This window comes from Scyliorhinus canicula, chromosome 12, assembly GCF_902713615.1.
Source record: "Scyliorhinus canicula chromosome 12, sScyCan1.1, whole genome shotgun sequence".
Classification (NCBI taxonomy): domain Eukaryota; kingdom Metazoa; phylum Chordata; class Chondrichthyes; order Carcharhiniformes; family Scyliorhinidae; genus Scyliorhinus; species Scyliorhinus canicula.
In genome coordinates this window covers 64,991,516-65,015,283 of record NC_052157.1, presented here as the reverse complement: position 1 = coordinate 65,015,283, position 23,768 = coordinate 64,991,516, and the positions used below count along the sequence as shown (strand labels likewise).

Sequence of the window (23,768 nt, the reverse complement as noted above, 5' to 3'; positions counted from 1 at the left end):
GGTTGTACAGTCGTAGTTACATGACTGCGCGAGGTTGTGGAGATGGGTCAAAAAGGATTGAAAAGGTTCATTCATACCCTGAAGCCTCTGCTGGAAAACGTACCGTTCAAAGCTCTCATTCACCTCAATGTTGCCGTGGCTGTCGAACTTCAGCAGGACTGATTTAAATTTTGTCTTGTCTTCACCTTCAGCAAATGGAAGGGAGTTGTAGATGTGGATGGCGTGGTCCCCGGCTGTGGAGAGGAATAGTGCGACCTTCTTGGCATCCAATGTGGCCTCAAGGTTGGTGGCTTCGAGATAGAGTTGGAACTTTTGTTTGAAGATCTTCCGAGGTTGCCGGCGATGCGGAGCTGCGGAGGAGGGTGGGCATTTTCCATGTCACCGGATGGCTGCTTGCTGGTCGACGCTGATTCACTCAAGGTAGGTCCGTAGCATCACTACCTGGTACCATGATGTGTTAGGCAGGCTGGGTCGACGTGGACTGCCCTTGATGCAGTGTAGCGAGAGACAGACCTCCAACACTGGATAAGATGCAACACAATTTCATTTAACGTCTTAACTATTATACATGTTCAACTGTGGGTTGACACTATACTGACTTGACTGGAGACCTAGTACTAGCCTGACCAGACTTACTAGCTACCGCATGGTGTTTGCATTGGCTAGCTCACGAACTCTGACTGTCTCAGAGGCTGGGTCCAGAGAGAGCGGGAAACCTGGTGCCCTCTGGCTTTATAGTGGTAGTGTCCTGTCTGGTGATTGGCTGCTCTGTTCTCTGTGCTTACTGGTCATCCTGTGTGTCAATCACTGCCTGTCTGCACTCCATTATATACATAGATGTATATTATGACAAGTACCAGTAGAGAGACTGACAGAGTAAGAGAGAGAGAGTAACAGAGAATCAGACTGACAGAGTAACAGAGAGCGAGACTGACAAAGCAACAGAGAAAGAGTAACAGAGAGAGAGACTCTCAGAGTAAGAGAGAGATCGACAGAGTAACAGTGAGAGCAAAAGAGAGGGAGACAGTAACAGAGTAATAGAGAGAGAGACTGACAAAGTAACAGAGAAAGAGTAACTCAGAGAGAGATACTGTCATAGTAACAGAGAGACTGACAGAGTAACAGAGAGAGAGACTGACAGCAACAGAGAGAGTAACAGAGAGCGACTGACAGAGCAACAGAGAGAGAGCGACTGACAGAGCAACAGAGAGCGACTGACAGAGCAACAGAGAGAGTAACAGAGAGTGACTGACAGAGCAACAGAGAGCGACTGACAGAGCAACAGAGAGAGAGTGACTGACAGAGTAACAAAGAGAGAGCGACTGACAGAGCAACAGAGAGAGAGCGACTGACAGCAAGAGAGAGTAACAGAGAGCGACTGACAGAGCAACAGAGAGAGCGACTGACAGAGCAACAGAGAGAGTAACAAAGAGCGACTGACAGAGCAACAGAGAGAGAGCGACTGACAGAGCAACAGAGAGAGTAACAAAGAGCGACTGACAGAGCAACAGAGAGAGTAACAGAGAGCGATTGACAGAGCAACAGAGAGAGAGCGACTGACAGAGCAACAGAGTGAATAACAGAGAGCGACTGACAGAGCAACAGAGAGAGTGACAGAGAGCGACTGACAGAGCAACAGAGAGAGTAACAGAGGACGACTGACAGAGCAACAGAGAGAGTAACAGAGAGCGACTGACAGAGCAACAGAGAGAGAGCGACTGACAGCAAGAGAGAGTAACAGAGAGCGACTGACAGAGCAACAGAGTGAATAACAGAGAGCGACTGACAGAGCAACAGAGAGAGTAACAGAGGACGACTGACAGAGCAACAGAGAGAGTAACAGAGAGCGACTGACAGAGCAACAGAGTGAATAACAGAGAGCGACTGACAGAGCAACAGAGAGAGTAACAGAGGACGACTGACAGAGCAACAGAGAGAGTAACAGAGAGCGACTGACAGAGCAACAGAGAGCGACTGACAGAGCAACAGAGAGCGACTGACAGAGCAACAGAGAGAGTAACAGAGAGCGACTGACAGAGCAACAGAGAGAGAGCGACTGACAGAGCAACAGAGAGAGTGACAGAGAGCGACTGACAGAGCAACAGAGAGAGTAACAGAGGACGACTGACAGAGCAACAGAGAGAGTAACAGAGAGCGACTGACAGAGCAACAGAGAGAGAGCGACTGACAGCAAGAGAGAGTAACAGAGAGCGACTGACAGAGCAACAGAGTGAATAACAGAGAGCGACTGACAGAGCAACAGAGAGAGTAACAGAGGACGACTGACAGAGCAACAGAGAGAGTAACAGAGAGCGACTGACAGAGCAACAGAGTGAATAACAGAGAGCGACTGACAGAGCAACAGAGAGAGTAACAGAGGACGACTGACAGAGCAACAGAGAGAGTAACAGAGAGCGACTGACAGAGCAACAGAGAGAGTAACAGAGAGCGATTGACAGAGCAACAGAGAGAGCGACTGACAGCAAGAGAGAGTAACAGAGAGCGACTGACAGAGCAACAGAGAGAGCGACTGACAGAGCAACAGAGAGAGAGCGACTGACAGCAAGAGAGAGTAACAGAGAGCGACTGACAGAGCAACAGAGAGAGCGACTGACAGAGCAACAGAGAGAGAGCGACTGACAGCAAGAGAGAGTAATAGAGAGCGACTGACAGAGCAACAGAGAGAGAGCGACTGACAGCAAGAGAGAGTAACAGAGAGCGACTGACAGAGCAACAGAGAGAGTAACAAAGAGCGACTGACAGAGCAACAGAGAGAGTAACAGAGAGCGATTGACAGAGCAACCGAGAGAGAGCGACTGACAGAGCAACAGAGAGAGTAACAAAGAGCGACTGACAGAGCAACAGAGAGAGTAACAGAGAGCGATTGACAGAGCAACAGAGAGAGTAACAGAGAGCGACTGACAGAGCAACAGAGAGAGAGCGACTGACAGAGCAACAGAGAGAGTAACAGAGAGCGACTGACAGAGCAACAGAGTGAATAACAGAGAGCGACTGACAGAGCAACAGAGAGAGTAACAGAGAGCGACTGACAGAGCAACAGAGAGAGTAATAGAGAGAGAGTTACAGAGAGAGCAACAGAGAGAGCGACTGACAGAGCAACAGAGAGAGTAACAGAGAGCGACTGACAGAGCAACAGAGAGAGAGCGACTGACAGAGCAACAGAGAGAGTAACAGAGAGCGACTGACAGAGCAACAGAGTGAATAACAGAGAGCGACTGACAGAGCAACAGAGAGAGTAACAGAGAGCGACTGACAGAGCAACAGAGAGAGTAATAGAGAGAGAGTTACAGAGAGAGCAACAGAGAGAGAATAACAGAGAGAGACTGACAAAGTAACAGTAGAGAGAGAGACTGACAGAGCAACAGAGAGAATAACAGAGAGAGACTGACAGAGTAACAGAGAGAGAGCGACTGACAGAGCAACAGTGAGAGTAACAGAGAGAGAGAGAGAGAGACCGACAGAGTAACAGAAAGAGCAAAAGAGAGAGAGTAACAGAGAAAGAGAGAGACACTGACAGAGTAACAGACAGAGAGAATAATAGAGACGGACAAAGTAACAGTAGAGAGATTGACCGAGTAACAGAGATAAAGGGTAACAGAGAGAGAGACTAACAGAGAGAGAGAGTAACAGAGAGAGTGAGAATGACATAGTAACAGTAGAGCGACTGACAGAGTAATAGAGAGAGAGACTGTTAGAATAACAAAGAGAGAGTAACAGAGAGAAAGTAACAGAGATAGAAACTGACAGTAACAGAGAGAGAGACCAACAGAATAACAGAGGGAGAGGTTGACAGAGTAACAGTGAGAGAGACCGATAGAATAACAGAGTGAGAGATTGACAGAGTAATAGAGAGAGGGAGAGAGACTGACAGAAAACAGAGAGGAACAGAGGGAGAGTAACAGAGACAGAGACTGACAGTGTAACAGAGACTGACAGAGTAACAGAGAGAGAATAACAGAGAGACCGACAGGGGAACAGTAAGAGAGATTGACAGAGTAACAGAGAGAGAGAGAGTAACAGAGAGAGAGAGAGACTGACAGAGTAACAGAGAGAGGGAGTAACAAAGAGAGAGACTGTCATAGTAACAGAGAGTGTGACTGACATGTGGTGATATGCCTGTGTGCAATTTTGTAGATAATTAGTAATGCAACCTCCTCCAGCTGATGGCATCAGATATCCGTCAAGTGACTTGAGATGTCCGCCAGTGGGTAGTACGACGTACAGGAGGAAAGTCGCAGTTAGGCTAGTTCCAGGAGAATTCACTGAATTCACCCAATAACTTTTGTCTGTGTTATAGTTTCTGTCTTATCTTTCCACATGGTCGTCAATAAACCATCGTTCTAGTTAAACAACTTGATGTTCTGTAGTCATCCTTACAACGGTTAGATCACAAATCAATACATGGTATCAGGTGTGCAGAACATTAACAGATAATGACAGAGAAGACGGTGAGAAATAGGCTGAAGAACAAAAAGGGAAGGTTCTTCCACAGACCTGGTGAACTACAGCCATCTGCAACTCAACGCAACAAATGACGAAGTTATAGATAAAGGTTCAACGGCACCCCACCAGCTTCAACTATCAGATAATGTAGATGAAAATTGGAGAGTTTTCAAGCAACAATTTAGATTATGTTTCAGCCCCTGGCCTGCAGGCACAGCCTGTGAAAGGCGTATTGCGTTGCTGCTGATGGTAGCAGATCCTCAAGCAACAGAAATCTACAATATCTTCACTTTTGCAAAGAGGATACCAGGAGCTACGATGAGGTGATAAAGTTCTTTGATCGGCATTGCTCAAACATTTGAAAGTTACATTTTCCATACGCGTACCCAAAAAGCAGAGGAATCTTTCGACAGCTTTGTAACCGACTTGAACTGAAGGCCCAGTCCTGCAATTTCAGTAAACTGAAGTCATCGATGATCCATGACCAAATAGTCTTTGGGATAGCGAATAAGAAACTCCATGAAAGATTGTTACCAGAGGAAGATCTGCCATGTTAGTGAACTGGCTGCACAGCAGATCTGTACAATAAACGTGAAACATTTTGGTGGCAATTTGGAAGAAGTTTCCAGTGCCATCAGCACTGCGACACAGTTCAATAAGAAACATGGTCTCAGTGCGGGTGGCCATTTTAGGTGGCTGACTCTGCCCGCCATTTTATGCCAGAGATGTGGCCGTGGCAACATCCAGCATATGGAAAAGTATGTTCCAAGTGTGGCCGTACAAATCATTTTACGAAACAATGGGCTGGATTCTCTGCAGCCCTGCGCCAGAATCGCAGTTGGCGCGGGGGTGGAGAATCCAACTTCACGCCGAAATGGGGCCCGGTGCCGGTTCGACGATTCTCCGGGACCCGAGAATCGGCGTGTTCACTGAGTACTCCGTGCGTCTGGGGGCCATTGCCAGAGGCCCGCCCAGCGATCCTCCACTCTCGACCGGCCGAGTTCCCGACGGCTTGGTTCTAACCACCTATCGCCATTCAGGAAGCTCGCGTGGTGGCTGCGGACTCAGTCTGCAGCCACCCTGTTGGGGGAGGCCTTATGGGCGGCCGGGGAACAGGTCAAGCCGGTCAGATCTTCGGACGCGCGGTCGATTGGGGAGGCCTACATTTTTCAGCTGCCTTCGGGATCCGAGTTCACCATGGCGGTCAACGCGGCCGCTGGAGGCCGCCGATGTGCACATTGGCGAACTCAAAACCGGAAGTGCGAGGAACAAATCCGCAGCGAAAGCTGCGTGAATCACTTCGGGTCCCTGCTAGCCCCTGCAAGTGAGGAAACTCTGGAGTGAAACACCAGCGTGGGGACATAGTCCTATTTTGGGAAAATCCAGCCCAATGTTTTTCACACCCTATAGTGAATCAAACAGGGTCAGTCAATGCAATTGATGAGATGCCCCTTGAAGAATTATTTTTCGTTGTTCTGATCTCAACCAAGGACACGATGATGAGGTGATATACCTGTAGATAATACTAATTTTTAATAATCTATTGTCACAAGTAGGCTTACATTAACACTGCAATGAAGTTACCGTGAAAAGCCCCTAGTCGCGACATTCTGGCCCCTGTTTGGGTACAGAGGGAGAATTCAGAATGTCCAATTCACCTCCGCATCCGGTTCAAACTGGACTTGTGGGAGGAAACCGGAGCACCCGGAGGAAACCCACGTAGACACAGGGAGAACGTGCAGACTCCGCACAGACAGTGACCCAAGCTGGGAATTGAACCTGGGACCATGGCGCTGTGAAGCAACAGTGCTAACCACTGTGCTACCATGCCACATGTATGCAGCAGTGTGACCTTCCACCAGCAGGTGTAATCAGATATAAGTCAGGGCACATCCGGCTGTCCTCAGAAGGTTGTAAGACGTACATGTGACAGTCATGCATGGGGATAGTTTCAGGGGAATCTGAAGAAGCTCTGTGATAACTTGCTCTGTATCTGATTGTTACCTTAGCACATGTACATTAATAAATCCTGGTTTGGCCAAGTCACCAGTTCTTCTGTAGATTCCTTGCTGGACAAAGAACGGAACACAACAGATGAGTCCAATGTGAAAAGTGAAGACGTCTTACTGACCAGTGTGACAATAGTAATGATGAAGTTGATCCCTTCGGAAACAGATGGATAACTCTAGTGATGCTGAACGACACAGCAATAAATTTCTACCCGACACGGGAATGAGGACCAACATCCTCAGTGTGGTGAATGAGGATTCACACGGTATTATAATCTGTATATATATGCATCAATATTGTAAGTGCAGTTGCACTACCTGACCACCAAGGGGAGTAGCTCTGGAAGTACTCGAGAGTTTGTACTGGGCTCCTCCCTTGGCTCCGCCCAGGACTCCTCCCCCTGGAGCTGCTGTATAAAGATCCGTGCCACAGGGTCAGCCAGCCAGTTCACCGAAAGTTCAACGGCTAACAGGCTGGCTCTGTTGTAAGTATATTAAAACCGCTATTCTAATCCTACAAGCACGTGTCCGTAGAATTGTTGTTTCCAACACTCAGTCTGCCCGATTTGCACGGGCTGCAGGTCAAACCGAAAGTTGTCAATCAACTGAGGCTGATGATAGACGACAGAGGGAAGGAGATTAAGATGCCAGATGTAAGTGAGCTCGAATTATGGGTCACAACAGAAGTCACATAATACCATTCTCCGTTGTGGACACGACAAGAGAGTTTGCCATCGGAGCAGATACGTGTGAGGCCCTGAACCTAGTTGAGCAGTGGTGCAGTCCAGACAGAGCTGCGATGGAGCATCACCATGACTGGCAACAAGATATTTAGGCGCAGTTATGTGATATGATACAAGTGAAAGTTACAGGGGAGGACGGCACACCAGAACAAGAGATGGAAGAGCCAATAGGAATTCCAGAATTCTTGTTGACAGTCTTCAAGAATGCAAATTTGTTCAGTGGCATGATACAGGAACAGGATGAGCCTGTCTTAAAGCATCTACAAGATGTGAATGTTACATGTTCAGAGCTTGAACAGCCAATGAGCTTCACTCTGGAGTTTAGGTTTAAGCCAAATGAGTATTTCACAAATGAGGGAGTCACAAAAGTATACCAGATGAAGTCACGGCCTGATGTGTTTGATTGTTCATTCTGTGACGAACCAGAAATCACAGGATGCACAGGGTGCTAGATCAACCTGAAGAAAGAAAGAAAGTCACACTTGATGCACCATCAATCGGACACGAGGCGAGAGGTAGTTCCAAACAACATTCTTTAATACACTAGATGTGTGCCCGGCAGTAGACGTACAGAGAAAGGCCGACTGTCAGCTGGTACGGGTTCTTATACTCCACCTCATAGGCGGAGCTACCTACCTCTCAGCCAATCGGTGGGGAGATACTTGACTACCCTCAGCCAATTGGCAGAGAGGCACATGACTTGCCTGGGCCAATGGACAGCGAGTCTTCTGCACCAATGGCAGCTTGGTTCTAGGGTACCGTAATCTCCCTAGTCATACTACCACAACACTGAAAACCATTAAAACAAAGCAGAAGCAAAAGGGTCGTAAAGCAGTTACAAAATTTGTACCAAATGACTCCTTTTTTTAACTTCTTCAGTCCTCCTGAAGTTTCAGAGCATGGAGGGTTAGATAAAAGGTCTGCAGTGAGACTTCCTGATGACTTTGAAATTGGTGGCCTCTTGCATGAGCACATAATTCCTTGTGCAATGTCGTACTTTACAGGAGAGGCCATTGCAGATGACGATGACTCAGATTATGATTACTACGATGATAATTGCGAAGACCAGGAGTAAGGTGAGAAAAGCGGAGACTCAGATGGTGAGTTAGATGAGGATGATTATGAAACGCTTTACAGGTGGTTTGGCAGGGGTGATGTGATCACAATGGACGGCCAACCTGCACAGGAAACTGAGAAGTGTGAAAGCTCTATGATGGCTGCGTAGGCAGAGACTGAGAGTGAGATTGCAGAAGCAAACACTTTGGATGAGAACAACTCAGCTGCGAACAGGCTAATAGCGGAAGAAATAATACCCATTCTTGAGAAACTGGCTCCAGAGGCGTACGGTGAATCATCTCAGGCCTATGAAATGATTCCGATAGTGGACTCCCCAATACTCGAGGCCACTCGACCAAAAGATGTGCTCGAGGAGCAGATGACTGTATCTGTATGCGGCTCTACAATGAATGATGATACATTTAACATCTTAACAGACAAGGATGCAGCTCAAACACAGGATGCAGGGACAGTACCCAACATTGAGATTCTGGATCCAGCCCAGGTGGATCGAGCCCAGATAACAGAGTGCGGGGTGCTGCAGCCTGCTACTGAAGGTACAGACTTGACCACGACCGCACAGTTCCTCATAAGTATGCCGACACCGGACATATCAACAGACATTCCACAGGCAACCACTACCATGGTGCAGGCTTGCGGCAAGGTGTGGGTTATTGATGTGACCATCAATTCACTCGAGACACGATTGGAAGTAAACTGTGGTTTTAATTGACATACAACTGAGCCTGCCTCCGACCAGAAGAACTGAGGGCAGGCTCACACGGCTGCAGCACTTTATACTTCCGGTAGTGGGAGGGGCCATGGGCGGAGCTGAGGGTGGAGCCCTGTACTAGCTCTTCATCTCCCCCTGTGGGCAGAGCCGCGCAACGGCTCACAGACAGAGCCCACAAGGACACAATGCTATATAGTGTGAATTATATGAAGTACATTCACTATTCACCCCCTGTAAAAAACATCAAGTCCGGTAGGGGTGACGGGTCTGCAGGTTGAGCCTGTCCGGTGGCCGAGTCGTCCTTTGGGATCGGCGGAGCACCGGGGTTGCAGCCTCTTCAGGTGGCTGGGTGGTGACGGTCGGTGTGGATACGGGGGTGGACTCCAGGGGTGTTTCGGTCCGAGCTCCGTTCCTGACCGGTGCGACGGGCGAAGGGGGGCGCAGGAAACCTATAGGCGCGGGGCTCAGGGCGTGGGGGGCTGGGTGGGGTGTAGTGTGAGGGGTACCTCGGCGGCGGTGGTGGTGGAGTTGGATCCTGCAGGCGCCAGGTCCCGGAGGGAAACTGTCCTGACGGCCGTCAGGGTATTCAATAAAGGCGTAGTGTGGGTTCGAGTGTCGCAGTAGTACCCTCTCTACTAATGGGTCTGTTTTGTGTGTCCGGACGTTCTTCCAGAGGAGAATCGGGCCCGGTGTCCTCAACCAAGATGGAAGCGAAGCCCCCGTGGTAGTGCCCCTAAGGAAAACAAATAGTCATTCGTGAGGGGTCTGGTTGGTGGCAGTGCACAGGAGGGACCTAATTGCATGGAGCGCGTCGGGGAGGACCTCCTGCCAGTGGGAGGTCAGGGGATTCCTGGACCGGAGGGTCAGTGGGACAGTCTTCCAGACCATCGCGTTCTCCCTCTCCACCTGCCCGTTCCCCCTGGGGTTATAGCTGGTAGTCCTGGTCGAGGCAATGCCCTTGTCGAGCAGGTACTGACGCAGCTCGTCGCTCATGAAGGACGAATCCCTGTCGCTGTGTACGCAGCTGTGGAAACCGAACAGGGTGAAGACACTGTGCAGGGCTCTGATGACTGTATTGGAGGTCATATCGGGGCACGGGATGGCAAAGGGGAAGCGGGAGAATTTGTCTATGACGTTCAGAAAGTACGTATTTTGAATGGTTGAGGGGAGTGGCCCTTTGAAATCGATAGCGAGGCGTTCAAAGGGCCGGGAAGCCTTTACCAGGTGGGCCTTGTCTGGTCTATAGAAGTGCGGTTTGCACTCCGCGCAGATCGGGCAATCCCTGGTGATGGCTTTTACCTCCTCGGTGGAGAAAGGCAGATTTCGGGTTTGACGTAGTGGGTGAGCCGGGTGAACCCCGGGTGGCAGAGGTCGTTGTGGATAGCCTTTAGGCGGTCGTCTTGCGCGCTGGCGCATGTACCGCGGGACAGGGCATCTGGGGGCTCGTTGAGCTTCCCCGGTTGATATATGATGTCATAATTATAGGTGGACAGTTCGATCCTCCACCTCAAGATTTTATCGTTTTTTATTTTGCCCCTTTGCAAGTTGTAGAACATGAAGGCAACCGATCTTTAGTTGGTGATGAGGGTAAACCTCCTACCTGCGAGGTAGTGCCTCCAGTGCCATACGGCTTCCACAATGGCTTGAGCTTCTTTTTCAACCGAGGAGCGTCAAAGTTCCGAAGCGGAGAGGGTTCGGGAGAAGAAGGCGACTGGTCTCCCTGCCTGGATCAGAGTGGCTGCAAGAGCGACCTCTGAGGCGTCGCTCTCCACCTGAAAGGGGACGGATTCATCCACCGCCCGCATGGCCGCTTTGGCGATGCCCTCCTTGATGCAGTTGAAGGCCTGGCGAGCCTCTGCTGACAGTGGGAAGAGTGTGGTCTTAAATAGTGGGCGGGCTTTGTCCGCATACTGGGGGACCCACTGGGCGTAATAAGAGAAGAATCCCAGGCACCTCTTGAGGGCCCTGGGACAATGAGGGAGAGGGAGTTGTAAGAGGGCTCATACGGTCCGAGTCAGGGCCCAGGACTCCGTTTTCCATGACATAGCCGAGGATGGCTAGTCTGGTAGTGCGGAAAAAGCATTTCTCCTTATTGTAGGTGAGATTGAGTTTCTGGGCGGTTTGGAGAAATCGGTGGAGGTTGGCGTCGTGGCCCTGCTGGTCATGGCCGCAGATGGTAACATTGTCCAAGTACGGAAACATGGCCCGCAGCCCGTACTGGTCCACCATTCGGTCCATCGCTCCTTGAAACACCGTGACCCCATTTGTGATGCCAAAGGGGACCCGGAGGAAATGGAAGAGGCGACTATCTGCCTCAAACACCATGTAGTGGCGGTCCTCCGGGCAGATTGGGAGCTGGTGGTAAGCAGACTTCAGATCCACCGTGGAGAACATGCGGTACTGGCCGATCTGGTTGACCATGTCTGCAATTCTGGGGAAGGGGTACGCATCGAGGTGCGTGAACCGGTTAATGGTTTGGCTGTAATCAACCACCACTTTTCCCCGATCTTGACGACCACCACCTGCGCTCTCCAGGGGCTGTTACTGGCCTCTATGACTCCCTCACGTAGGAGCCACTGGACTTCGGCTCTGATTAATACTCTGTCCTGCAGGCTGTACCGCCTGCTGCGAGTGGCTACTGGTTTACAGTTAGCCGTTAGGTTAGCGAAGAGTGGAGGGGGGTCGATTTTTAGAGTCGCTAAGCTGCATATAGTGAGAGGAGGTAGGGGTCCGTCGAAGCTGAGTGTGAGGCTCTTGAGGTTGCACTGAAAGTCGAGCCCAAGTAAGACTGGGGCGCAGAGGTCGGGGAGTACGTACAGCTGGAAATTAGAGTAGCTGGCGCCCTGAATCGTTAGGGTCGCAACGGTGCGCCCTTGTATCTGGACCGAGTGCGAGCCCAAGGTGAGGGAAATAGTTTGCCGTGCCGGGAAGATAGGGAGCGAACAGCGTCTTACCAGGTCAGGATGTACGAAGCTCTCGGTGCTCCCGGTGTCTTGTGTCCGTTGATTTGAACGGACATCATCGAGCTCCTGAGGTGCTTCGGACGCGACTGGTCCAACGTGACTGCGTTGAGTTGCAGGTAGTCGGCGGCTCGATCAGCAGTGCTGGAGTGGCCCCGTGATGACTGTCCGCTGAGGTCGTAGTCGTCGAGGTGAACATCGGGTGATGGCCAAGATAGCGGCCCCCGTTGATCGCACATGGTGGGTGATGAAGAAGATGGCGTCCAAAATGGCCACCCCGTGGATCGCATGTGGCGGGCGGCGAGGAAGATGGCGCCCAAGATGGCGGCCCCCATGAGTCGCACATGTCGGGAGGAGGCGGAGTCGGCAGACACGCTGCAACGTTGCGGGGCCTGCGGGCCTGCGAGTTGGGGGAGCGATTGTTCTGGACAGCGGGGGAGTTAGAGGGTTTTGATTTTGCCAGGCATACTCTGGCATAATATCCTTTTCGACCTCAGCTGCTGCAGGTCGCGTTGCGGGCCGGGCAGTGCTGCCGTGAGTGTTGGGGCTGGCCACAAAAATGGCACGCTGGCGCTCCATAGTGAGTGGGTGGCCGCGTGGCGCAGGCCTGGGGCAGTCGCTGGTCGGGGGTCCACGATGGGGTTGCTTGGTCTGCGGGGAATGAGTTGAGACTTTGAAACGCGACCTCCCTAGTGGTTGCTAGCGCTACCGTGTCCTCCAAGTTCTGGGCCCCTTTCTCGAGTAGTCGCTGGCGCACATAATTAGACCAGAGCCCCGCAATGTACACATCACGGACAGCGAGTTCCATATGCTGGGAGGTAGTTACAGCCTGAAAGTTGCAGTCCTGAGCAAGGGCTTTTAAGTCGCACAGGAAATCTTCTAGCGACTCTGCGGGGCGCTGGCGGCGCATAGCGAAAAAGTGCCGTGCGTAGACCTCATTTACCGGCTGCACGTATAATCGGTCGAGCATAGTGAGGGCCTCAGTATAGGAGTCGGTACAGTTGAGTTGCGTAGAGATGGGATGGCTCACCTGTGCGTGCAGTAGGCTGAGTTTCTGCTCCTCTGTAGTCTCGGAGGTGGTCGATGCAGCCAGGTAGGCCTTGAAACACCGAAGCCAGTGTAGAAAGATTTCCTTCGCCTCTGCAGCCTGCGGGTCGAGTTCTAGCCGATCAGGTTTGACGGCTGATTCCATAGTAGTTTTCTTAAGTCTATTAAATTGATGTGACCAACAATTCACTCGAGACACGATTGGAAGTAAACTGTGGTTTCAATAGACTTACAACTGAGCCTGCCTGCGACTAGAAGAACTGAGGGCAGGCTCACACAGCTGCAGCACTTTATACTTCCGGTAGTGGGAGGGGACATGGGCGGAGCCATGGGTGGAGCCGAAGGTAGAGCCCTGTAGAAGCTCCTCATCTCCCCCTGTGGGCAGAGCCGCGCAACGGCTCACAGACAGAGCCCACAAGGACACAATACTATACAGTGTGAATTATATGAAGTACATTCACCACAGTTAACAAAGCCAAACAGAAAGAGGTGTAGTCACAAAATCGCTCTATCAAAAAAAGAGGTGGAAGAGAAGGAGTGTGGGAGGTACTGTAAGTACCACATGTGATACGAAGAAAGAAGACATCGGCAATGTTGCTGACAGGCTAGAAAGTACAAAGCAATGTAGAAAAAAGCATCACGTAAAAAAATTAAAGAAGCTGTTGATGTAGGCAAGGCCAGGAAGGAAACCGGTCTTCAGGATGCATCATGTCCAAAGGGCTGCAAGGAAACCAGTCTTCCAGAAACAAAAGCAATGTCGGGAAACTGACAAGAGCCAGAAGATCAATGGGGCGATTCTGCCTTAGATGTACAACAAGCTGTGTACGAGGGACACGTTATTCGGGCATATCATGCCATTTAAAGCACAGTTGCATCTGTATCTATATAAATGTATTAAATGATAATAGAAATCATGGGCGGGACTCTCCACCCCACCACGCCAATTTTCAGCCTCGACCTGCCGGTGGGATTCTCCGTTACGCCGGCCGGTCAATGGGGTTTCCCATTGTGGGGCAGCCCCACACCATAGGGAAACCCCCGGGTGCCGGCAAAACTGAGAATCCTGCCGGCGGAGTGTCCCGCCCCATGTTTTTTGTAAAACATAGTTATATGTGAACATGAATGTTGAACATTTCCAAAGGAAGGGGGATGTGGTGATATGCCTGTGCACAGTTTTATCAATAATTAGTAATGCAACCTCCAACATCAACGTAGCGTCAGACATCTGTCACGTGGCTTGAGATGCCCGCCAGTGGGCAGCAGGACGTGCGAGAGAATAGTCGCAGTTAGGGTAGTTCCAGGAGAATGCACTGAATTCATCCAGTAACCTTTGGCTGTATTCTAGTTTCTGTCTTATCTTTCCACATGTTCGTCAATAAATCCATAGTTCTAGTTAAGCGACTAGATGTTCTGTCGTCATCCTTACAATGGTTAGATCACAGAACAACACATGACAGAGTAACAGAGAGAGGGCAACGGAGAGAAGGACTGACAGAGTAACAGGAAGAGAAAGGCTGGCAGAGTAACAGAGAGAGTAACACAGAGAGAGAGACTGACAAAGTAACAGAGAGAGTAACACAGAGAGAGAAACTGACAGAGTAACAGAGAGAGAGACTGACATTAAAAAAGAGTAAAAGGGAGCAAGAGAGAGACAGACAGAGAGAGACAGAGCTAGAGAGGAAGAGTGATAGTGAGATAGGGAGTGAGAGACAGTGAGAATGTGAGACAAGGAGAGAGAGAGAGAGAGAGAGACAGTGACAGGGAGACAAGGAAACATAAAGTCACAGAGAGAGAGTAGAGAGTTGGAGAGAGGACAGGGAGCGACAGAGTTCGACAAAGGGAAGAGGACAGGGAAAGGGAGAGACAGACAAACATAGCAAAAGATAGAATGATTGACAAAGAGAGAGATCGAGGCAGAGACATAGAGAGACAGAGACTGAGAGAGATAGAGAGGCAGAGACAAGAGAGAGGGAGAGAGAAAGTGAAAGAGGCAGAGAAAAAAGAGAGAACATAGAGAGTGATGAGGGCAGCGAGAGGGGGAGAGACAGAGGTGAGGAAAAAACAGCGACAGAGTGTATGAGGAGAGAGAGAGAGCGAGAGAGATAGAGAGAGAGCACAGATTGAGGTTAACAGTCTATGTGTGGGTTCGAAGGACACAGATACCATGCCTACAGCATGTTGATCCGCTTCAGATGTTCTGGCATAATAAATGCCCGGCAGGCAACCCTGAATTAGTTCCATCCTCAGGAGCCCTCTTTCCAGTTTGGATGTACGTCATACTGACAAAGGTTTGCCCAGGTTGATTCCTCACTGCTCTACCCATTTCCTACACAGTCAAACCTGCCAGTGTCGTTCGAACCATGAAGGGTGGCATTTACCTTCATCGGCCTCTTTGTCAGCACTGTAAGGACATGTATATAGTCAGGTTAGTGAAGGGTTAATTATTACATCTCTGTGTAATTCAATCACTAGAGGGCGCCACCACTTCTCTATATATAAATCAGACCTCAGGGAATTCTGGGTGGCTAGTGAAGGAGAAAGCATAAGAACAGCACTGGAAGAAGATTAGTTTAGACAAGAGTTAACACGAGGTTAGATCATAGTATAGTTAGTGACTATTTAGATTATTGAGCACTGCGAGGCAGATTCAATATACTTTATTATTAACTGTAGCTCTGTGGAGTGTGCAAACTTCATTTCATAAATAGTTTTACAATAAATCAGTTTTGTTTCAATATAATGATTGGTGGATCCTTTGTCATCAACACACTGTGGAAGAAAAGACAAAGAACACAACATATTACCACCAAGGGTAATAAGACAAGCACCACTCCAGAAACAAGTGCCCAGGAGAGGAGTGACACTGGAGATCAGAGGGCCAATGCAGGAATAAGCCCAAGGAATCAACAGAGTGGTGGCCCATGGGGCAATGAAGGGAGATATGTGACCAACTTGGCAAAGGTTCTCCAATGTGGCAGAAGACCCTGGGCAGATGGTGCAGGAGTTATAGAGGCTGGAGGAGGTGACAAAGGCAGGGAGGTTATCGGGGCTGGAGGAGGTTACAGAGACAGAGGTTTATAGGAGCTAGAGGAGGTTACATAGAATTATCATAGAATTTACAGTGCAGAAGGAGGCCATTCGGCCCATCAAGTCTGCACCAGCTCTTGGAAAGAGCATCCTACCCCCATAACCCAGTAACCCCACCCAACACTAAGGGCAATTTTGGACACTAAGGGAAATTTAGCATGGCCAATCCACCTAACCCGCACATCTTTGGACTGTGGGAGGAATCCGGAGCACCCGGATGAAACCCACGCACACACGGGGAGAATGTGCAGACTCCGCACACACAGTGACCCAAGCCAGGAATCGAATCTGGGGCTGTGAAGCAATTGTGCTAACCACAATGCTACCATGCTACACGTTACAGAGATAGGGAGGTTTATAGAGGCTGGAGGAGGTTACAGAGACAGGGAGGTTGATAGGGGCTGGAGGAGGTTACAAAGATAAAACGAATTTTAGGGGCTGGAGAACGTTACCGAGACAGGGATGTTTGTAGGAGCTGAAGGACATTACAGAGACAGGGTGGTTTGTAGGGGCTGGAGAAGGATACAGAGACAGGGAGGGTTGTAGGGGCTGGAGGGGGTTACAGAGATCTGGAAAGTTTTTTTGAAAATGTATTTTATTGCAAACATGTATCAAAACAGGTTACAGCGAATCAACACCCCGGGAAACATACTTACCAACAATCAATTATACAGTTTGTACAGACTTTTCCCCTTTATCACCCCCCCTCCCCCATGATGAACAGCCTCTCAAACACGGTCACAAACATCCCCCACCTTTCCTCAAACCCCCCCGAAGAGCCCCTTAACTCATACTGTCGTGGAGATCATAATAAAGACAAATTCCTTGAGGTTCGATTTAAGGAAATTTATTGACACAAATATATTTGCGGAGAGAGTGTTCCAGCTGCAAAAGCTAGTGCATTGCTCTCTGAGTTATGCAGTCAAAAACCATTATATTTATAATGTGAACTAAACAACTTTGAAGAAATAAAGCTTGGGAACATATACAAGAGGAAATATGAATGTTTTGCCCTTGGTTTAAAAACAATTCGAGTACACAATTTGTTGTCCTTCGGAAGAACAACTTATTATCATAATAAGGCCGAGTACAAATACTAAGCAGTATTTAGTTTACATTACCTGACCTACTTAATTTCGCTCAAAAGCAGTGTTAAAATATAGTCAATATTCCCAGCATGCTTCTAAATTGGTAACTCATTAACTTCCCTTCCACAATTCCCTCCTTGTTGATCTTTTGATCAACACCTTTTAGTAAATTATCGTGTCCTCCGTAGAGAAGGGTGGTTTATAATGTAAGGGGAACGGACGTACGACAGTTCCCTGCGTGTTATGAGCCTGGCAGCAAGGAGGCAAGGTGGCTAGGGCTGTTCCCCGTGTCAGTACAATAAAAATATCTTGCACAACATCAAAACAGTAACCATACGACAAACAAGATTACAATGGCGATTATAATCCAGAACACAATCCTCTGTTCTGACGATCCTAACCACCCAAAGCTAAAGTCCCATCCCTCATTTTCATGTAATCTTGTTACCTCTCTACGAATGTGATCCACCAGATTATCAATTTTCTCTGAGTTATCAGGGATGTATGTGCAACAGTCACTGCCAATCAGGGCACAAGTGCCTCCCTTTTCAGCTAACAAGAAATCAAGAGGCATCCTATTCTGCAGGGCAATCACTCTTATAGCAACCATCTCAGTTTCTATCTGGTTTACAGCTTCTGCAGTGTCATTAGCTACCTGCTCAAGGATGTCTCATAGTTCACGTAGTTCGTATGCATTAGTGGCTTTTCCTAATGGTGGTATCATTATTCCCAGTATTTGTGCCCATGTCATAACACTTTGTGTCGTCCTGTGATGGGGATGGTCCTGCAGTTGCTGAATGTGATGCACATAAGGGACTACCTATCCCAAATAGCAGGAGCCTTCCCGATTTTCTGATATGGCCGCAGATTAAATACGTGCCGTTATATACGGTCAGGTTTCCTTTACTATCAGTCATCATTAGTCTAATCAATCCCTTCCCAGGAGCCTCCACTAGCCCCAACCATTCCTCAAACCTATTCATATCGTATCCAGCTAATCTCCAATCTAACATATTCTGTGTGTCTTCACCACGTCCTGTACTATTTTGTCTTAGAGCCCATTCTGCTATCTCTTTACTGGCGAATGGGATAGGTCGCACAGGGAAGCCCTCCCCTGAGTATCTGGGAATTTGTGTACAAACCCAACAACTGGATTTATTTACCTTCTCCACCTATGAATGGGACATGTATATCAAGGTGTTTGTGTTCAGTTTACCCTCTACATGATGTTGGATTAATATGATAATATAAAAACATCAACACCATCATTCTCTTCAGGTCAGCCGTTCGCTAGTACTCTCGAGGTTCCGTATGATGTAGTTTACACCGAGTTGTGTGGGTCCAATCTGGCTTTTCTTTTACTTTGACGGCTGTTCGGGTTGTTAGCAGCACTTGGTAGGGTCCATTCCACCTAGGAGAAAAATAATCTTTGTTTAATGCTTTCACATACACTTGATCTCCAGGTTTAAAGAGTGTGTATTTCCCTCTTTTGGATGCATCTAAGCCTGTCGCACCTTTTCATGTTTTTTTCTTTCTTTTGTTTTTCAGTGGTTACACACATGGCCTGGGCATAATTTAGTGATGCCTCCTCTGATACGGGGTTAAACCCGTATTACGATTTCTCTGATTTTTCGGGGCATACATTACTATGGATATGGTCTCTGGCCATAGCAGCCCATTTTGTTGACACACTTTTGTCACCTGAGTTTTAATTATTCCATCCACCCTTTCCACCATTACTGAGGATTATGGTTGATATGATATATGCAATTTCCAATCAAATCCCATGGCTTCCGTTAGGGCTTTGGTCAATTTGCTAGTGAAATTAGTTCCCCTGTCACTGTTAATACCCATTGGTATCACAATCCCAGGATATTCATCCTTCAACACTTCAGTTGTCTGATTTTCCACTGGCTTATCAACCACAGTAGTCATCACTCCCACCTGTGCTCCAGCTCTATCATTACCCAAGATATACTTCATTCCTGAACAAGATAATTTCTCTATTACTCCTACTACCACTTCACCACTCTTCACTGGACTTTTCAACCTGACCTTATATAATGGAACACTACTCCTCCCACGCTGAATTCCACATATTACCACCTTTTCTGGCAAGATTCTTCCCAGACTACATAACTCCTCATCTCTTACCATTAAAGAGCGACGAGCTCCCGTATCTCTTAAAATTGTGACTTCTTTACCTGCTCCTCCTGATACACATGAGTAAACTTTACCCACACAAGTACATTCTTTAAAAAGATCTGGCACCTTTTTATCAATCAACTCTTGATCAGGTTGTACAATCTTTTGCACCTCATTCACTTTACTTGGGTTTTCCTTTACCACTTTAACAAACCTCACTGTCTTATCCTGTTTTACCACATCAGCCTTCCCAGTGCTTTTCTTCAACCACCAACACTGTGACTTTACATGGTCAAGTTTATTACAGTGAAAACATTTGAACCTTTTCATTTCTTTTCCACCCTCCTGGATTTATTTTTTAATCTGAGGTATACTCTCCTTCGTATCTCCCATCAGATCACCTTTACCTTTACCATTTCTCATGTCCCCAGTTTCTATCCCTCACAGGCTGAAACTGATGTCGGAAACCAAGCTTTGATTTATGAACTAATTCATAATCATCTGCCATTTCTGCTGCTAATCTCACAGTTTTAACCCTCTGCTCTTCCACATGAGTTCTCACTACATCAGGAATTGAATTTTTAAACTCCTCCAAAAGTATAATTTCTCTGAGAGCTTCATACGTTTGGTCTATTTTCAAAGCCCTTATCCACCTATCAAAATTGTCTTGATAGCAACCTGCTTTTAGCCAGGAGCGATGCTCCTGTAGGGAGGCTGGCTCCTGTGCCTGTTTTAACTTTGGTTCTGTTATGGTGGACGGATGTTCAACTGCAGCCGCTTGTAGTTGTGGCTGCTGCTTGAGAGCCAATTCCTTTGCTATTTTATCAACAAATCTATTGCCGCAGGAGACTTCATCGTCTGCGGTAGTATACGCTTCACGCTTTAAAACGGCTACCTTGCTGGGCAGCTGAACAGCAACTAGTAAATTTAAAACTAATTTGGCATGTTTAATAGGTTGGCCGGAGGAAGTTATGAATCCCCTGTTTTTCCATAATTGGCCAAAATCATGTACTGCCCCAAAAGCGGATCGGGAATTATATAAATATTGACTGTTTTATTTTTAGCTAGAATACATGCTTTAGTAAGGGCAAACTATTCAGCTGCTTGAGCAGACGTTCCCGAAGGCAGAGCAAAAGATTCCACTATCTTGAATGGAGTGACTATTGCATAGCCAGCCAGGAGGGTCATATCATTTGGTCGGTTTGCTGATCCATTGGTGAAAAAGATGTTGCCTGGATTTTCTAGTGGATGACTCAATAAATCAGGTCGAGGGGCTGTGGTGGCTTCAACCAATTGTAAACAGTCATGATCATACAGATGTTCTGCTTCCGAGGGTGCGGGTAAGAGTGTAGCAGAGTTGGCAGCTGGCGCTCACTTGTAGGTAAAGTCGGTTTTAGAGAGGAATACTCCGTACCCAATGTGTTGAGCTGCAGTAAAATGCTGCATTGCGGATGAATTAAGCAGCAGCAAAACTGATAGCCTCCTTTTTCAACTATGGCCGCTGTGGCTGCTACTGCTCTGAAGCAACTTGGCATCCCCTTTACCACAGCACATTGGGCCACCGAGTAATAGGCAAGGGGTCTTTTCCCTCCTCAATGCTCTTGCACCAGGACCCCTGTTGCAAATCCCCCTGCTTCATTCACATAAAGAGTAAAGGACTTGCTGAAATTAGGAAGTCCTAAGGCATTTCAAATTACGAAATGCTTGCTCCCTCTCTGGGATCCAGGTAACAACTGAAGAGACATCCTGTAGGGTAGCCTTGCGCAGTACTGCATCCATTTCTCTATAGTCCGGTATCCACTGCCTGCAATAGCCCACAATGCCGAGGAAGGTAAGGGTCTCCATTTCCGTACGCGGAATTGGAACCCTTGCTACAGCCTGTATTCCTTCAGACCCAAGCCTCCGCTGTCCTTGTTGAAGCTGAAATCCCAAATACTGAACTGTCTCCTGACAGAATTGCAGTTTATCCATTGAGACCCTATGCCCTCTTTCTGCCAGATGTGATAATAACAAAAGGGTATTCTGTTGACAAACTAGCCCTCCCTCTGAGGCTATCAATAAATTGTCATCATATTGAGGGAATGTTGAGCCTGTAGACAATTGGCACTCGTCCAAGTCTTTTTTTAATACTGTTGATTCCGATATGTAAAGGCAAATAGATATTGACTTTCTGGGTGCAATGGTATGGAAAAAAAGGCTGAGAAAGTATTCGTTGTTGGTGGTATAGAAGACAAAAATGACATTTGTGTCCGGCACCAATGGAGCAATAGTGATAACAATTTTATTGATGGCTCTAACATCTTGCACAAACCACCACTCGTTAGGTCTTCCTACTTTTGGAATGGGGAGTATATGCATGTTACAGGGGCTTTGTGTTCCCTTCAGCACCCCTTGCTGTAATAGTGCATTGATCACTCCCTCTATCCCTTTCTCTGCTTCCGGTGCCAACCACTATAGTTTTAAGCAGGGCAGGGCAACGTTCTTCTGTAACTGCACCCTATGCACTGGGGCAGAATGTACTTTTCCAACATGATTTTTGTGTTGGGCCCACAGATGTTGCAGTACCCGGGCCAGGACTGAAGGGAGTAAATGATGGCTCTCTCGGAGAGGTTGTTGTCTTTCAAATGTAGCGGGCCATTGCTCCTCTTTCCAGGTCACTTTGCCCTCCTGTTTGCCATAAAATTCTATCAGGCAATTTCGTCCGTCCATTTCAATATAAATCCCATGTATTACTTTTTTCCTTTGGCCTCTTTGATCACTTCTCCTATTTGCTTTGCCTTAGCGGGATGTCTTACGGCCAATGTTAAATGGGGTTCTGAAGTTAAACCCATCCTAAAAAGGTCCCTCTGACCATGGGTCAACTGTACTAACATTCCTAATCCCACAACACTGAAAAATAAAAAGGAGTGATATGCAATGAGGTCTGCTTTCCCAAGTGACTTTGTGTTTGCAAATTGTATGTGTGCTCATCCTCACGAGCATACCAAGCCGTGCAATGGGTCACTATATTCTCTCATCTGGACTCTATCAGGTGTTTTAATAGCTGTGCCCAAGGGTCATTAATCTTTTGTAAGACTTTCTGCAGTTTAAAAAAAAAATTTTTTTTAAACAGTGGTACACTAAGGGTAGAACACAGATACAGAGCGATCGGGCACAGGCTCAGAAGTTATTAAACTTTGCAGCTGGTGAGCTTGTATCTGAAACAGTTCTATAAACATTCCATTATCAATACAATGTATTACTGCTCCTAATTTGCAGAGTGTCTGTCTGCCTAATAGGGAAATGTGTCGCTAGGTGGGGTACATCCTTCCTGGGGGTTAAATGCTTCTTGGCCCCCTGCCTGATAGCCTCTTTCCCTCTATTTGCTAACCAGTGTTGGAAGGACTCATTTCCTTCATTCAAATGATTATCATTATTGGGAACCCAGCCCCCATTTATGCCGGGTGGGATCCCATCCTTCAAAGCCAAGATGCACCATAAGAGTATTTTAGAAGCAGCAAAACATCCCCTGGGAGGGGGCTATAAATAGCACACATTTAAGTCAATTTCCAATAATTGATTTTATAGGCATTAGCTATTCTTAGAGACGCATATTTTTCTTTGTCAATTCAGAAAAGGTTAACTGTCTGCTGAAATGGTTAATGTTTCCTGCAGAACCTAAAGGGGCAGAGAACTTGGAATTATGCCATTTACGTCTTTTCACGTAATCTAAAAACTTATTCATATTCAATTACTTTTATTTGTAAAGGCACTTTCTTTCTTTTAAACCGATTTTAATTTCCAATGTTTCCTTTCATCAGAGAAATCTCAACAAAAATCACTTAAATTCTAATCTCTAACTCTGACTCACAAAGACAGACGATAAAAAATACAACCCAGTTAGCACTTCATGCTTTGACTAAAATTAATTGGTTAAACAAAATACACAGATTTTCACAGCTCACAAATATCACAGTTAACCGTTAGCCTTATCTCACGGCTACAGAGAAATCTGAATTTCCTTTCTCTACAGGAACCCATCTGTTACTCTTTTACCTTAATCTTCTATTTACTTTTACTTCCCGTTTTTTTTCGAAAAGGGGTCAACTTCATTAGATTCCAATGTGGGACATATAAGTTTTCCTACCTCATTCCGTTGCTTTACGATTGTTTCTTTTCATTTTCTTACTCATTTTGACTCCCTTATCTATCTTCTTTAAGGAGTTCACCTTCTTTCTCGCTCCGGATGTCTTTACTGAGGCTTTGGGGGCGACCTGTGAGGGGGCATTGAGTTTATTGCTCATCGTTCCTTCTGCAAAATACTGTAGAACATATATATAGCAATAACAACAACCGTGGAAATCATTTACTAATACCAATAACCAGTGTTTATCCTTTCACGAACCTTGAAGTCCTTTAAAAAAAATTTAGTCTCAAAGGCACCTTTTTCTTCCCAT

The 23,768-nt window shown here is 47.4% G+C and overlaps 1 long non-coding RNA gene across 1 annotated transcript; it reads right to left on the bottom strand.

The window, feature by feature from the left end:
* Positions 1–16,930: 16,930 nt before the first annotated feature.
* On the bottom strand, positions 16,931–23,562 carry LOC119974482. The gene is made up of 2 exons (XR_005462508.1): positions 23,459–23,562; positions 16,931–18,598 (listed from the first exon to the last, which is right to left on the bottom strand). It is a non-coding gene; the product is annotated as an uncharacterized LOC119974482 (long non-coding RNA).
* Between the last annotated feature and the right edge of the window lie 206 nt (positions 23,563–23,768).